The 12,691-nt window shown below is 39.9% G+C and overlaps 1 long non-coding RNA gene across 1 annotated transcript in view; it reads right to left on the bottom strand.

Annotated features, from left to right (window-relative positions):
* Window positions 1-4,845: 4,845 nt before the first annotated feature.
* LOC143693906 (uncharacterized) overlaps window positions 4,846-12,691 on the bottom strand; it is a 36,441-nt gene continuing 28,595 nt past the window's right edge. The window contains exons 3-4 of the long non-coding RNA XR_013181903.1: window positions 6,281-6,403; window positions 4,846-4,969 (exon numbers count right to left, since the gene is read on the bottom strand). This is a non-coding gene — a long non-coding RNA (uncharacterized LOC143693906). The remainder of the gene's footprint in view (window positions 4,970-6,280; window positions 6,404-12,691) is intronic.

Genomic DNA, 12,691 nt, shown 5'->3' with positions numbered 1-12,691 from the left:
AACCCCCTTTCCTGCATTTGGGATATGCCACAACATTCTGGGCAAATTTGGTTTCTCTTTTGGATCCCCACAAGTATCAGCAGGCACTGTGAAACCTGAGCTGCCTTTGCTCAGACCTGATACCCAGCACTGCCAGAAGAGGGTTATGCTGAAGTGTTCTGGACAGTTTTACAGATTGAAAATGCCAGTGCCAGCATGGCTCAAAAGAATCTCAGAAGTTGACTGTTGATACAATAAATCTGAACATATATCCAACAACAGCAAACAACAACAACAAAAACAAACAAACAAAAAAAAAGCTGTGAAGGGCAGGAAGGAAGCTGGGAGAAAAAGACCAGACAGGCTAAAAGTTAGGAGTTGGTGCTCAGTACTAGAAATATTGCCTAATTGTTTTGCTAAGACCTCTGCATTCATAGGTCATGCAGGATGCTCCAGAGAGTCTGTCGGCTAAAACAATTCCCAAATGCCCTGAGACCTCCAACCTGGCAAGTAACCCCACTGCATACAGATATCTGCCCAGATTCCTTTTAATATCTGGGGGGTGATGATGATGCTGGCCATACAAATACCTAGTGGACTTTCTAAGTCCTATCCAGTAGCAGATGATTGCTTTGGGGCCACTTAGCAGTGTGTAATCAGAAATAAGTGCAGCTGGTAAAACACCATCATTCAATAATCCAAAAAACACCCATCATTCAATAATCCAACTAGATTGTCACAAAGAGATGATTAAAACAAGGCCCAGATTCTGCTTTGATGGTCACTTACTCAGGAAAGGAATAATTCTGAGCCTCTTTAGCCTTTGTTAATATGGATATTAACAGTCAGATCCCAGGTTTTATCTGCCTATAATGGAGCTCATGTAGTTTCTAGGAGTATACAGTGATGTTATTTGATGTCACTTTGTTCATTTATCAGAAGCAGCAGTTTTTGTTATTAAATTTTAATTTGCCATGGCATCTATGTAAGACTCTGCCAACTACCAGGTTTTGTATATGTGCTAAAACAATTCTGCTCCTACAGTCAGGTCCAAGTCTTATTAAAATTAAATGGGTATTTTAAGCATGTTTTGAGTCACCTCTGATTATTTTAAGCTTTGGTTTGTATCACCAGACAAAAACACCCCCTTAACCTAAAAATAGTCAAGAAATATATAATAATTACTTTTTTAAAACCTGCAATTTACAGTGACATTTAACCAATTTTCCAGAGCTGCAATGTGACAAGTATGTAATTACACCTGACCAGTGATAACCACAGACACAAATAAGGCACATTGAGGCTGACCTTTCTTAATTGAACTTTACAATCAATTATCTATTGTCTGTATATTATTTACAATCAAGAAACAATTTATAATAATCGTTTATGATTACATCCTATTTTTCTAAATGAAAATGATATCACGGGTGGTTTAGTTTCTTAGTTGTTCAGTCTAAAGGGACTGCTCACTCCTCATCACCTTCACTCCTGCTGGAAAGCACAATCCATAGGCCAGCTGGGAAACTGGGAGACCTGAGATGGCTTTAGCCCCCTGTACTTCAGACCATGGCCCCCATCTCTTGTGATGAGAATGACAACACTGAGCTTTCCTCTTTAGCTCAAGTAGAAACAATGGATGTGTTTTATGCCTGAAAACAGCTAAATATATACAAATATATGCTAAATATATACAAAGTGCTACTTACAAATACATGAGAACAGTTATTAAGGATGGAACACTTACTGATCTCCAAGAAGAGCTTCCACTTCTAGTGGAGAAGTATAATCTGCCTCCCTAATTTGTTTTCCCCACAGACCTTTGTCTTCCATCCCCAGCTTTATTTTAGCAATTAATGAAATCATTAAAACTCTTTCTATTGATTTCAGTAGCCTCCAGTAGAAGACTCCAGCCTTGCCTCTGGGAGCTGCTTTCAGTTCTCTTGGCTAAAAGGAATTTGTTAGCTGTGCAGCATTACATATTAATTTATACCACCAGCTCTGACAGTCTGCCTGGGAGGCAGAAAGGCTGTAATTTAATATTTGAAGGTATATTATGTTCACTAAGTGATATGTGTACATTACCTGACTGCAGACGTTAACAGAAATTAATTTTCATATAACAGAGTGCAGTATAAACTAATGAGAAGGAAAGGAATGCTGGTAACCACACAGTAACACAATATTCTCACAATATTCTCACATCCACACGTGCCCCCTGAGAACTGTTACCTCATGCCCTGCCTGATAGAAGTCTACCAACAGTGGGTTTTGTTGTCTGAGGTGACTCACCTGGAATTAGTTAATGCTTCCAAGTGAAGCCAAGGAACATTTTAAAGAGCTCAGTGATACAGTAAATCCTTACACTGGATTTACAGTATTGGCATCACATTTAACTTTAATATCTGTGGCATTTTTCCACATTAGGTATGAAAAATGACTGAGAGGTTACAATTGTACTCTAGGACTTCAACTAAAACCTCTTTTTCCTCCTCTAATCCCAAAGCTAAAATGACTTTGTCTTCTGTACTGATCCACCAATACCTCAGGATAAACATGTATATTTGAAATTGTATGCTGTAACATGCAAATTGGGACACCACATAAAAAAAACCTACTGAAATGACACAAAAGTAAAACAAAAGAACAAAAGATTCTTACAAAGCAGATTGCCATTCCTATTGGATATCAAACACCTGACTTTTTCATGGCATGTTTATTCCTTCTTTAGTGCATGCTCCTTAGGACAGAGGATTTCTTACGGCAGCAAGTTCTGTAAAAATTTGCATGCCATAAATTTAGGCAAAAAGCACTGGAAAAGATGCTTGGGCCTAAAATCAATTGAAACACAAAGGAATATTTAGATTCAAGATGCTTTGGATCAGTACATGAGTGCAAACCACCTTTTGTAAATAAACATTTTAAAAAAATAATGTAATGAAAAAGAAAATAGGAATATCCTGTGACTCATTTCCTTCCTTATATTGTTCACCTGCCAAATTATGTACCTGTATAGACATAGGTATATCCAGAACTTTTTCTTTCATATTGAGACCTCACAGCTTTCTTAGTATCCTTCATACTCTTCCCTGTTTTGCTATTACCTCCAATAATCTATTTCTGGCCATTTTTAAGAGACCAAATAATCCAACTGCGCCTCCTGCTAACACCAGATCTTTACAAATGCATTGTAGTGACTCTGGAATTCCTGATTCCTCTCACTTTTGACTGAGATCCAGGGTTTCCAAAGGCAAGTTCAAAGTCTAACATCAGAACAACAGACTGCTCCTTGGATGTACTTGGGCTTCATGCATCAAAAGCAAACATCTGGCAGTGCCTTGGAAATTGTACTTCACCTTAAAAATGCAAAATGGATTTTTCCACAATGTCAGAGGGAATTCACATTTTTAACAGCTTCGTGCTCCACTTGCCCTCAAGAAGAAAATGTCCAGGTTTTAGCAACAAGCACAATTACTGGATATTCCCTAATTATCATTTCATAATACATGAAGTAATACACCTTAGTGCAGGCTGAAAAGCATGCACCATAAAAAGCATTTAACTTCCACCCACACTTGTGTATGTATCATTCACATGACTGAATGCATGGAACAGAAGAGCACCAATGAAAAACCACCAGACAAATAACCCTCTAACCACCTACATGTATAATCATTTACTTTATAATAACTTTATGCAAAATTAAGCACAGCCAATCTTACATAAGCCTTCAAATCTCTGAATGTGCGATCTGAGGATTCTCTGACCCTCACAGGTAATTTTATCAAGCTGTGAGAATTTTCAGAACTTCTCAAAACAAAACTACAATATCAAACTGAATAACAGAAGCAAAAGTCAGTAAAACACGAAGACCAGAGTCTAAATATTACAGAACTATTTCCATTTTCCCTGGCTGTTTTTTTTTTTATTAGTATTTGAAGAAATTGCACTTGGTGTAAAGTAGAATTTATTCTTTTTAGTCTGGAGCAGAACAAGACATTTCAATGACAAGAACTAAGAAGCCTCTCCAATGTCAGGGTTTATCTGCCAGTTATCATGGAGGGCTGTGATGCTGATGGAATGTGAGCACTGGTCCTGCCACTTTGACCACACTGCCTTTCCAAACCTTGTCCCAAATGGAAACAAAAACCAGTTGTGACATCAGAAACCTGATTAATTGAGAGTGGCATTCTGAGCCTGCTGCTGGTGACCTAATGACTGGGAATTGCCCTGGAGGTTTAAAGTCTCGCGTCCTTCCCAGGGTGGCAGCCACAGATATAACAAACCTGTCCAGTTAGATTACATTAGCCAACCACTGTTTGCAAATGTGGGCATCACACAGGGCCTGCCCGTGGTTTGGCACAGACAAGCACACTCAGCCCTGGCATCTGAAGCTGCTGACAGATTGCCAGCCCCTGGTGCAGATGGTGGCAGCTCGAGAGCGCTAATTACCGATGACATTAATGATGAGGTAACCTGTCTCTCTTCGGCTAATAAACACATGGAATATGTTTCCTATTAATTTTTTTCCCAGACAACAAATTGTTTCTTAGATAACAAATTGCAGCTTTAATGATGGAGAGCAACAAAACCAAATTATCTGTGCTTTGGAAAAATTTGTTTTCTGCTAATTGCTCTAAACAATCAATAAGAGAATTACAACTGGCATCCCCCACTGAGAACAGAAGCAGAGGAGTCAAAGTCAATTAGCTTCCTGCAGTACGATGCACTCAGGTGGAAAGAGTCATTACAGCAGAGTGTAAAAGTCAAACTAGAAAGTGTGCAGCTTCAGGAACAAAGCAGGCTCAGATAAAAAGTCTAACAGAGGGCTTTTACATACCTGTGAACTGTTCATGTATCACTGCACTCTCCAGTTTTCCTTTAGATGCTTCCATGCAAGGATAAAAGACAAGATAAGAGGGCATCCTTGGATCTTGGGAGCCTGGGAAGGCTGTAAGTCCTCAGACGTCATGACCAAGAAACATCTCATCTGCAGAATAAAAGGAGCAGATAATCAGCTCTGCCTTCTGTCTCAGTACAAAAATGAAAAATGTGGAAAAAGCCAAGAACTCCATGGGGGATAGTGAAATATTCTACAGGTGGCAGTGTTAGGTTTACAAGTGGACTCAGTGATGCTAGGGGTCTTTTCCAACTAAATGATTCTATGACCATCCATATCAGAAAACAATTCAAGCACTAAGACTGACCTATTCTGCAGGAATGAGTTCTCACTGCTGTTATATTTCATTTTCCTCAAAGCATGGAGTTTCAAATGTGCTTTTATTTTTTAGCAGTATTTTTTTTTTTGGTAGTTCCAGTGCATTCAATTAGAAAGTAACATTTTAACTTGCTTTGTACTGGACATAACTCATTGGTGTGTTGGAAGACTCAAGTCCCCAGTATTTTACATTAATTCCTTGTACCCTTCAGTGAAAAAACGTATATTTTGCCCTTGAAAACTGAAACCATAGAGCTCTACATGACCCCCTGACTGATATAACTTCTCTTCTGGGCCAAGTTCCTCACTATTAGTAAGGAGTGGCTCTGGGAAAAGCTACTCGAAGGACAGAGCTTGCCTCCCCCAGGCCTCTCCATCAGGACATTTTCCTGCACAATTTCCCTACAGCAATGTCCTTAATTTTATACTGGGTAAAAACTGCTGGCCACCCAAGAGCTTAATTAACTGAGCAATGTTTTCAGCAGTGATGTAATGCTGTTTTTGCAAACACATTATCTCCCCACTTTCTACTTTATGCTGTGGCACACAAAGGAGTCTGCTCACTTTTGCATGCAAAGGCATCCAAAACTTCTGTTTAAGGCCACCTGCCACTGCTTTTCCATGAGTTACCAGAAACAGCACAGCCAGCCTATTGAGAGGTGAATGGCTGTTCAGGGCTGGGAAAGGTTTACACACATCCTCACAGCTCTCTTTATTCAGAGCTTGTAAACAACAACAGTGTACAAGCCCTACAGCCACTCTTTCAGCACCATGTTGTGACTCCCTCTGTTTCTTTCTACTCGCCTCAAGCAAAGTCAAGTTCTAGTGACCTTTTTTGGCCACTTTATATAAAACTGGCGTGTGTGACCTCAGTACAAAGCATTACATACCTTGTACAAAGTGGATAGTACAGTCTGTTGACCATCAAATTCCTGTGACTGGGCTTAGGGTGGTTTGTCTACACACTGATGACTAATTGAGTTTTGTTGAAAGGGAAAACAAACATTTTGTTTTGTTGCAAAACACTACTAATTCAGAGAGTATTCTGTCGCAAAGCAGAAAAAGGAATGAAAAAAAAATTACCATATTTAACAGTTCTCAGCTCTTCTCCATGGCCAGGATTGTGGAATGAAGGCAACATTCCTCCACAGCTGTATGCATAACAACAGTAAGCTAAGCCACCTGTACAACATGGTCCATTTTCCTCTGCAAAAGAGAGGATGTGGTGCTTGGAACAGAAACTTGATACAGGAGGAAACATCTCTCATACAGACTCTTGTTTACAAAGCCACTGACAAAATTTTAAATATTGCTCCGAATGCCTTGCTTACTTTTCCAGCAGAAATGTTTTTTTTTCCTGTGCTAACACAAGACAGATTTCCATGGAATGCCAGCTGAGTGCTAACATTTGCTCTTTACAACACATCCCCCTACAGATGAGACCAAATTCTGCTTTCCTTCTCATTTTGGCAACTACTGTATAAGCAATAGTTGCACTGTGTCATTCTAAATCACAAGTTTTGCTTACAATTTTTAGCATCTATCTCACGTTAGACAGCTTTTCTTCCTTAACACTGGGATCTTCATACTTTATTTACAGGTACAGAGGGTGGGTTTCCAACAAAACTTAGGTTAGTTCTCACTATGCAACTTTTGTTCTTCCTTCACACACGTCAAGTGTTTACACAAATGAAAGGAAATCTTTCTTCCTCATACTTTTTGCTCACCTGGGTTGCCTGAAATGTGCTGTGCAAAATGAAATTCCTACAAACTGAACTCCAGTTCATCCTTCTTCCTGCACTCTGCTTCACACTTTGCTGTGCACACAATGTGGTAATTGCTTTTGCTTGACTTGTTCAAACAGCCATTTTCATGATGTGACAGCCAGGGCACTAATATATTTATGCCCTTTGTAATCGGCCAGCACTGCTTGTAATTAGGTGCAAAGTTAATTAAGTGCAATACATCTAATAACTGCCTGCCAGTAACTGTAAAGTCTGATTTAGCACATGAACTGTCAGGGTGTCAGAATGGTGTGCTAAAAAATAAGTTGCTAACAGAGAAAAATCCTGCTACAAGCCAGAGAAAAGCACAGTGACAGTGAGTGAGCTGAGGAAAGGAAAAGCTAAGTCAAAACTTTACTATTTCCACAATGGGACATGAGCCACCAGCATGCTGATAAGTTGTATCTTGCTTAATGGGACAATAAATTGAAGTATTCTTTTATTTACCAGCCACTGTCTTCTCCTATAGACAACCCTTCCCTTCAAGAGCTGTACACATGGCATAGAACTTTTTAAAGTCTGGAAATAACAGTAAAAGAACAGATTCTATTTTTAATAATGCATAAAAAGGGTTATAAGCCAAAGGATCTCACTTCAAGTTCACCTAGTTTTGTTTCTTTCATTGCATAAAACACAGCTTTTCTCCTACTGAACCTAAGAGAATATTCCGTATTCTTCTTCTTCCTTTAACTCTGATTTGCTCAAAAGTTCCAGCACCTCCATCACCATTTGGTATGAACTGCAAAATGTTCTCTTCCTCACATTAAGCATTCAGGGCAGCTGCAGAAGGAAAGTGTAGCTAGTCAGCAGGGGCAGAAATAAAAACCCAACAAGTAAATGACACAAATTCTCGGCAGAGAATAATGCAGGATGAGCTGTACATCAGGTTAGAAGTTCCAGGGAGCACAACTGCTGAGGTGCACATGTACCACAGCAGCACAAGGTAGCTGCAGAGTTCAATAATAATTTGATTATTAACACACACACACAGATGGATGAAGCTCACAAAATTTCCTGTAAGACAGGAAGAAGGACAGCATGGGCAATGTTCTGAAGCTTTTTAGGCCAGCAGATAGAAAAAAAATGATGGAATTTGTATATACAGTGGATAGCTCAAAAACCTTCAGAGATCACCTAAGTTCAAGGGCAACATTTCTACCTCCAAAGTAGTCCCCAGTTTAGCTCTCTTTTTAAAATACTCGACAGAAATCCATGTCAGAGAAGTCAATCTTGGTGGTTTGTTATTATGAACTGATATCTGATCAGGGAAATTATGCTCTGGATTGACAAGAAATTAATAATGCTTGTTGTGCGGTGCCCAATGACAAAGGTAAATGCTAATAGCTCTGAAATCCTAATGAATGCCAAAGTACTCTCCCGAGCTCTGATTAGTGCTTGTGTTGTGCAATTATGCTTTTCTATAATTACTGTGAATTACCATCATGATATTATTATTCTCATATTTTCTATTCCTCTGAAATTCTCAAAATTTCCTGCAGCTAAAAATGGATTTCATTTGCATTATCACAAGCTTTGATTGTTTAATGAAAAATAACTCCATGTAGACTCTCATGTTAAATTGTCCATTTAATATTTTCCTGTTATCTAGATTATGTTGAAGTGTCCTTTCTTTCATTTATCATTTCCTTCTATTATCACAGTCACTGCCCTCACTTCATGCTACATTTCAGAGAGAAAGAAAAAATGGAAGACATTTTTACTCATAGCCTCATCTTTTGCCTGGAAGCCCTTTTCTGTGCATGTTCTCCCTTTTCCATAAAATTCTTTATTTGGAAAGCTTAAAATGAAAGGGAGAAAGGAAAAAAAAAAGCTTACTTGTCAGGAAAATGTGGTAGCTATGCTAAAAACCCATTTTTTTTGGTTTTTGATTGCAGTAAGGTCTGCAGAAGGATACCTTGGACTTGCATGTCAGAGTACAGTACCAGAACCAGCAAAATCCATTCAAAAGCCAAGTTGCAAAAACTGTGGGAAATGTGAGTTTGTAAGAGTATGAAGGAGCCTCAGAGGTGTGGAGTTGAATAATTTTAAAAACCACCTGACAGACATGACCTTCAAAATTTAACAGCATGAAAGCATCCCACAATATACAGAAGTCACCTGGTATTTGAAATATTTTTTCCTACATCTATCACTGCTGCATGAAGTGTGTGGATGTTTCAATAGGTGGACAAAAGGAGATAAAAACAGCATCTATACTTCAAAATTTAGGGGAAGTCTGTTAACTTTTTCTTGGTTTACATTGCAAGTTTTCATTTCTATTACAACAAAAATGGAAAAATCTTTTGACCTTTACACAGTTTTGATCATTTCAAGAACTGATATTTATATTTCTCATTCTCTCACTATCATTTTGCTGCCTGCAAATTAAAATCATTCATTGCAGTATTTCTACCAAGCATGAATCAGTTATTTTTCAAGTAGATTATGAGCAATTTTCTGATGTATTGAGAAATGATGGATTAGAAGATAGCCTAGATAACTAAATTTATGTGTTTCGCTACATACACGCAAAACAGTATTTTCTTTTTTTTTTTGTCTCCCTTCTTTCCAACCTTTTCCAACTGCTTCCATTTTCACCTCATATATGCATCTGATTTTCCTCTCACAAACACCATTCTCCTATGCAAAGTGTTAATAGAACATGTGTGGTCACGATTTCACACTTGCAATATTCAAATAGCTTCCAAGTTAGTCAGAGGAAGTTTGACCATGTCCATATGTACACTTAAGGAGATGAAAGCCTGGATCAGATGAAGGAAAACAACCTCTTTTAAAAAAACCAAAATTCTTACATGAGGTTATTTATGCTTTAATGATTTTTTTTATTATTATTTTCACCATGGATAAAAACAAATGGAAATACTTCATCTCTAACTTTATCATGATGTGGGGGAAATTGAGCCCACATGGAGCATCTGCAGATTGCATCTTTGAAGGCAGTGCTGCACCAGGAGGATTTCATAAGGACAGCTAAAGCGTGTTGGGTGCTGATCAGGGATGTGCACTCATGAAACCATAGCCTCCCTTCCTCTGTTTGTCAGCATCACCAAGCTGTTCCCATCCTTCCTACATGGAGCACCATCCCAGTGGGCTGTGTAGATGTCACACAATCCTCTGTGACCCTGCCATAAATGCCAGTTCTGTGTCCAAGGCCATAGGCACGGCCGTGACACTGATCACAAGATTGCCATCTTGCACACTTGAAGTCACACCGAATTATGCAGGGCTGTTATTTTTAAGTACCCAAAACAAGGACTCAAAAACAAGAGGGAACAAGACAGGGATCAGGGATGGGACACTGCCCTTGCCAGTGATCCAACCTGCAACTGGAGCCACCATAAATGCAAATTATTAGAGAAGCTCCCACCCATACTTCATGGAAACTTCCACTCTGCCACCCACATGGTCACTGCCCAGTCTTACCCCTCATATGGGAAGGTCAGCACAGAATCTGCTCATTTCAAAATTTTTCTTTCATATTACAGATCAGCTTCAAGGGCCTAGGAGAGGAGCTAATCCTACACACATGTGCCTCTGGTGAGATGGCAACCGTCCCTGGCCAAGGAATTAACACCCCTTTTAAAGTTATCCTCTTTATTCTGAGCTTCCAGCAAACAAATCAAATCCAGCATTTAGCAATGCATGTTTCACATCACCAAAAGCCCTTGCAGATCTCGAAGCTGTACACACTGTCTGCTGGAATGACCCCAGGCACTCTGTGACAATTGAATTATAAGTGACACCCTCTTTCCCACCCCATTGCACTGGGTTACCTCCACTGGCTACAGAGAGGACTCCACATGCTTTCATGCAGCCAGCAATGTGCTGGACAACAGCAGGAACATATTATTAAATATTTCTTTTATCTTCACTTACAATAGCCACAGATTTAACCAGCCCACAAATATTTTCCATTAGAGTATTGCAGCCACGAGGTTCCAAGCCCTTGGAGACCAAAGGGGTTTTAGGTGGTTATAACTCTCCAGTCACTTTTATCTAGCCCAACCCATTTTATCCACAAAACCTTGAAGAAAATACCCAGTCACAAGGCACAGCACAAGATGAAATGCACACAGTCATCTGGGCTGCTCTGCTCCCTGCTAGACCTCTAGAATATCAGACATTGACCTTTCACTACAGTTTAGATTTTGTTTGAGGAAGTCAGAAATATTCCCTGTGATTGGAGAGACTGCAGCCAGTGAGCTGGGTGGTCCTCTGCAGTCTGGGGCTTTCTGGGCTCTCAGGAAGTGATTGAGCTAATCCATCCCTGAACTCAGTGGCCTGAGCAGCCACACTACTTCACTATCACTGCAGTGTGGAGGGGTTTCCTTTCTGGATCACCTGGACTGGCACTGAGACTGGATCCTGCCAGTAAATACATATTTGTCTGGCTTTTAAAATGATCTTTGTATTACTTTGTGCAGTGCTTTACCTGTATGCAGGGAGCACTTTACTTCCTTCCCTCTGGATGCTCTGCAGAGAATGAAGAGCAGCCTGAATGCAGACATGGGAAGAAATTACACAGAGTGCTGCATCCAAACCCCTTTAAACATGGAAATGGTCTGATGGGTTCACATCCATTAGCACATGGTTATTCCATTTATAAATTCTTTTAAATCTACCTGGCTAAGCCTAATGCAGTGACTCTGAACTGCTTTGTGAATAACTCATGGGGATTTGGGAGAGAGAGTTCTAGTCCAGGATCTGCTGCTTAGCTCATACAGAGTCTTGGACCAATCACTTTCCTCCCTTGGTTACTATTTTCAATTGCAAAGTACAAAATTATTTAAGCAGAGGAAGCTGTACCAAGAAAGTTATTATTATTAATGAATACCTTTCTTTTCAAACTCCACTAAACTGCAGGAAGGTTTAAAAACTGTCAACAGCAAAAACCACAATTTGTTTGCACTAGGATGCTTCTACCTGTCACCAACTAAACCATATATGAAACTATGGCCAAACAGCAGTATTTTTTTTCCAGGCAGCTACATACAAGCCTGGAGGGATGCATGAAAAAATTGTCACCGAGTCTGGCTAGAGAGATACCAAAACACTTTGTAGTTGCATACAACTCTCTAAAATCCTTACTTGAACAACCAGGGACTATAAGGAGTAATGCTCAGAGCTTCAATTCCCTGGATCAAGCAGCTGTGAAGTCAGGAGGAAGCTCCTGACTGGTTATTTGAATAATCCTTCCAGTGGGAGTCAGACACACAGCACATGCAGCCGTGGCTGAAGCTGTACCATGCTCAGGTTGGCAGGGATGAGATCTTCCAGACAACCCAAGTTATGCTGGAGATGGTAGCCCCAGCTGCCTGCTGACAGAATGGCACCAGAGTCACACATTTTGTTAGTCAGCTCCCAGGCTGCAGTGTCAATCACAGGGCATGATAAACTAGGCCAGTCACTTAATTGCATTTCAAAGTGGATAACTAAAGAATGTCATCTGTCCCAGATAAAACCTGGATTGTAGCCAGCAATCCATAAATCCCTCTGTCCTATCCTGAAGGCAGTATGCAGCAACATTTTGGAGTCTCTGAAATGATCTTTACCACAGAGAGGACAGATGAGATCCTGTTGGGCAAACACCACTGGCGGCGTGGCTACGACACTGAAAGAATACTGTGCCAGGATGTGAGCAGGACTGAAGATGAGGCAAGCTTGAAGGTGTTTGTCTGCTTGTCCTGCA

The sequence above is a fragment of the Agelaius phoeniceus genome, chromosome 4 (assembly GCF_051311805.1).
Source record: "Agelaius phoeniceus isolate bAgePho1 chromosome 4, bAgePho1.hap1, whole genome shotgun sequence".
Classification (NCBI taxonomy): Eukaryota; Metazoa; Chordata; class Aves; order Passeriformes; family Icteridae; genus Agelaius; species Agelaius phoeniceus.
Note: the sequence above shows the minus strand (reverse complement) of the source record. Positions and strands in the feature narration are given on the sequence as shown.